This window comes from Harmonia axyridis, chromosome 2 (assembly GCF_914767665.1).
Source record: "Harmonia axyridis chromosome 2, icHarAxyr1.1, whole genome shotgun sequence".
Classification (NCBI taxonomy): domain Eukaryota; kingdom Metazoa; phylum Arthropoda; class Insecta; order Coleoptera; family Coccinellidae; genus Harmonia; species Harmonia axyridis.
Genome location: NC_059502.1, coordinates 19,836,276 through 19,841,751, shown reverse-complemented (window position 1 = coordinate 19,841,751; position 5,476 = coordinate 19,836,276).

Sequence of the window (5,476 nt, the reverse complement as noted above, 5' to 3'; positions counted from 1 at the left end):
TCCACCCGCCGTATTCTCCAAAAGTTGCTCCATTGGACTACCACTTATTTCGATCAATGACACACAGCCTGGCTGACCAGCACTTCCGGTCGTATGAAGAAGTAAAAAATTTGATCCAATCGTGGATCGCTTCAAAAGATGACTAGTAGTGGCCAGCGATGGACAATACCTTGAATCATAAATGTACCGGGTTTTTCACCATAATTTGACCCCCCCTTTAACTTTGTTACTAGAAGAGGTACAAAAAAATGTTTTCTACAAAAGTTTCACGAAATCGACTAGTAATTTTTAAAATGATTTCAGAAAACGAAATATATACAGAGTGGGCAACATATTGATATCATCTTCATTTTTTCAATTGAAACATCCTGTATATTTGACTAGGTCTTTTTCCCATGATTTCGAATATATAACATATGTTTGGCCTATCTCTCTTATTCTGAGTACCAAAGAGTTTCAAATTCTAAAAACCACCTGGCAAAAGTAATCAATTTTCAAGTGGAAGGCTGCGATAACTCAAAATGCCCTTTTTTGAGTTATCTCGTTGACAACGATATGACATACGTTTTTCATTATAAATTGGAATTGGATCATTTGGATGCAACTCCATATATTCTCTCCTTGTAGCTTTCTTATTTTTATTGTTCTCCACATAAAGCGAAAATATTTCAAATTTTTTCGCTTCTGTGTAGTGCATATTCGATGAATAGTTATATTCAATGACAAACGTATGTTATATATCGTAGCCAACGAGAGAACTCAAAAAAGGGCATTCTGAATATCGCAGCCTTCCAATTGAAAACAATAACTTAGCTTGCCAGGTGGTTCTTAGAATTTGAAACTCTGTGGTACTCAGAATAAAGGAGATAGGCCAAACATATATTATATATTCGAAATCAGGGGAAAAAGAGCTAGTCAAATATAGAAGAATATACAGGGTGTTCCATTTGAAAAAATGAAGTTGCTATCAATATGTTGCCCGCTCTGTATATATTTCGTTTTGTGAAATCATTTCAAAAAACACTAGTCGATTTCGTGAAACTTTTGTAGAATAGTTATTTATAATACAAGTGCAGAAGGCATTGATATTCTTCCACGAGTTCAAAATTCAAAAACGAGCCACGAAGTGGCGAGTTTTGGAATGAACGAGTGGTAGAATGAGCCTTATGTACGAGTATTATACATTATTTTCTCTAATTCATTGAATTTTCATTGAAATTAATGAAATATTTCCATAAATATAATTTAGTGATTTTTGCATTGAAATATGTTGGTTGGCAGAACTCATTTCTTTAAGGCAATTTGATGAATTGACAGATAAAGCCGTAGCGGAAAGTTCGGAGTGCCAACATAGAATAATAAAATATAACCATGAAAACTGTGCGTTTCTGATATATTCTCGCACGATTTTGTTCTACAAGACGTGGAAGAATGAACGGAATAACCACAGAATTAGAGAATAGTTATTTATAATACAAGTGCAGAAGGCATTGATATTCTTCCACGAGTTCAAAATTCAAAAACGAGCCACGAAGTGGCGAGTTTTGGAATGAACGAGTGGTAGAATGAGCCTTCTGTACGAGTATTATACATTATTTTCTCTAATTCATTGCATTTTCATTGAAATTAATGAAATATTTCCATAAATATAATTTAGTGATTTTTGCATTGAAAAATGTTGGTTGGCAGAACTAATTTCTTTAAGGCAATTTGATGAATTGACAGATAAATTCGTAGCGGAAAGTTCGGAGTGCCAACATAGAATAATAAAATATAACCATGAAAACTGTGCGTTTCTGATATATTCTCGCACGATTTTGTTCTACAAGATGTGGAAGAATGAACGGAATAACCACAGAATTAGAGAAAACATTTTTTCATACCTACCCCTTCTAATAACAAAGTTAAAGGGGGGGTCAAATTATGGTGAAAAACCCGGTACTGTATAATCAGTTTTTTACAATAAAGTGTCGAATTTCAAAAACAGCGGTATAAAACTTGTACGCCTATGTATTAACTAACGGGCGTTTTTTTAGCTAGAGAAGTTTCGATGAATTCGAGAATTAGTGAAAAGGAAAGTTTTTGGAAAGGTTGCATAAACGCCGTGATTGAGATGTCAGCGTTCAATTCTTAGTTCTTTGTTTTATTCTTAGTTCTCAAGAACGGTGCATAAATCTACCATAAGTCATCAGTTCTTGTCGGTAGATCTATACATAGTCGGCAAATTTCCTAGCTCTACATAATGGGTAGAGCAAAATGAACGTATATATGGAATCTTCTTATGTCTTTCGTACAACATAAAACTTGATATCAACTGATTTCTTTTAGTTTATTTCGGGTTCCAAACTTGCATAGATCTATCCTTTATAATCACTAGGGAAATAAAGTCAAGTTCCTATTCCTTCAAACTCAACAGATTGAAGGGAAGAGGCAATGTTCTCCTAAGCGCATGTCTGATAGAAAACATAGATTACCTACTTGTATAGCAACCGCCCCACCAAGGATGAAGGGAGGCAGAAGCCCATGCTACGTTGCAAGTCTGTTCTAAACCGGAAAATTCCACGGAAAATCGATTCAGTTCTACTCGATTCGAGGACTATTCAAGAATGGGAATGCACGAGTTATCCAGTAAAGTTTAAATTGGATTAAGTACAACATGTGATATACGAAATATTCGTTTTAACTGATTCGTAAATCTCAATCGACTTTTATTGAAATCGAAAATAACAATAGAAAAACAGAGTTAGAATTCATTGAATCGAGAAAATGTAGATGACATATTTTTGATTTGCTGGTTATTTATTGAATGTATTGATTTCTATTGTCACAATGAGAAGCTTTTCATTCGAAATAAACAAGTTAACACTACTCAAATTCTTCATGCCTTTCACAAAAATTTTTAAAATCATAATTTCGAAAGAAAATCTTTCTATTTATTTATTTCAATAATCACAAGTATTGGTTTATCTGATTATTATCATTATTCACTATTCTTTTATTATCATGTCATGTCAATGAATTCAAATATATAATGTACCTACTGTGTGCTTAAAATAGTACCTATTCATAAATTCATCCCTGACTGAAATACGTGGACACTTAGAATCTCTAAAAATATATTATTATTTTTCAAGGGCAAGTACCTACATCTTCTAAAGAAAGTAAGTTTCATATGTTTCTATACAAGTAGAATTTGAACGTTTATGGTTAATTTACTTGCACTCACTCAGCTGGTACATGATTTACAGGTCTGCCTAAGCAAATATCAAACAAAGAATATGTTTTCTATATTGTGTATTCTGGTATAATGGTATTCTGAGTGCGAAAGCGTTTAAAAATGAATTTCTTCTAGAGATTAAAAAAAAAAATTTTTCAACACGATTGCTATTTCCATTCCAAAACTCAACATAAGATGAACACCATTTTTCCCACTGATATCTCTGAATGAGTTTTTTTCAGTTTCAACCGATTTCAGTATTTGCACCGTTGGAGACCACTGAACTGTAAATAAATAGGTACCTATACATCCAAGGATGCAATTGGAACATGAATGAAAAAATACTTAAAACCTCTTGACTTCGATATTTAGCTTGAATTTTCCGCTATCAACATGGAATATTGAAAGAAGCTTGAAATTGTTCTATATGTATATGCACGAAATATCTCAACTAGGTCGGATCAATTGTCCCTGAAATATTACTATGATGTTTTTAATTTTTTTTGGTTTATTTATCAACGTGAAACTGAGCACGAAGCTTAAAAATGTTATGTAAAATTTGCATTCAAAATCTGAACCCCGTCTGTTTTGTGGAAACGGAAAGATTGAGTAATTTTTCTTCTAATTCCGACAAAACGTTATTAGTGTCTGCAGAAATGTTTCCCAAATATAACAAAAAAAATGTGAAATTTCAAAACAGATTTTTACCGTTTGTTTTCAATATTGATTAAAACCATTTTCTAAAAATAATTCTGATATAAGTGATAAAAAGCATCAATTCAATTTCTAAAAGATTGTCAACTGTACAACTTGAGTTTCACGAAAAGGTAGAACAGGAACGTGAAAACCGCAAGGCTCTATCTTAAATAACAAGCGAAAAACCTGGCTGTCTCACCCAAAATGGGATGCACTGTACAATCAAATTTGATTGTTATCATTTTAGTTCAATGTTTCCTTTATTTGTGAATATTTTACGAATTGTATTATTTATTTATTTGTAATACCTAGAGAATAAGTAGGTACATTGTACTTTGTGTTAATGGCCTAGCTGCTGAGACACGTTGATTTAAATAAAAAAAAAGGTATATTTCATAATGATATTATTATTATAAATAACAATGATATGAATGATAATGACTACTTCGATTCATTACTCATTAATTATTACATTATTCGCACTATAACTACCTATCTATTCGAAGTTAGAATTCAATGTTTATTTAAAGTATTCAATGAATTTTCTATTGAGAAAATAAATTTGTTCTCAGGGCCGCCGCCAGGACCGGCAAAACGGACATTTTGTTAATAAAACAAGAAATAAATTTTTTGAGACAAAAATGTTCTGAGAATTCCACTATTTGTGCGTCAAAATTTTATTTTGCCGTGAAGCAAAAATGTCTGGTGGCGACCCTATCTGTTCTGTCATATTTTATTATTGACACACAACCAGCAAACCACTTAACACGAAGGCACCGAAATGCATAAAACACATGTGTTCAAATTAAATTGATATAAATCATCGTTACCTTTATCGCCATATATTAATATGTATGAAATATTCAAATTCATATAGCTTTTTTGCATATATTGAATAGATTTTTTTGATAAATCGGTGTTCATCTATCGTCTTATCTTGAGAATTTCGATGAATCGGACAATATAGTTGGGGGCAGCAGAATTTTAGGGGGGGGTCCTACCCTAAAATTTTGCTGCCCCCCCCCCCCCTAAAATAACCATCAAAACCCAAGAGGGCCAGTCCCTTCAAAAGTCGATAATTCAATTTTAAGGTTTTTCAAGAGTAAGTGAGCACACCAGTGTTTTAGTCCTGATTAGGTAACATAATTGTAAAATGGCATGTCCGCTTGAATAAATAAATAAATGGCCACACAGTAGGTATGTGTATCTATATAGTGACATAGATACACATAGGTACCTAGTGTAGAGACACTAGATGACAATACCGTAGGCAACCGCTATCTAACTTGTAGTCGAGAGAGAATATTCATGAATATTTTCGATTTGATTGCCCCATCGTGGACAAGAATCGACAACCAAAAAAAGCGAGTTTATATTTTTATAATCAATAATCTCCTCTGAAATACCAAGCACTCAACTTTTCCATACTCAGCATTAAACCCTACAAACACTAGACTTTCTTAATTGCCGAACTGGCAACCTCGCTACTCAATAAATATTTATTTTCGCTCCACCCACAGCCCCAAATTTATCAAGGGGGAGGGGCCAAAGGATCTACTTCTC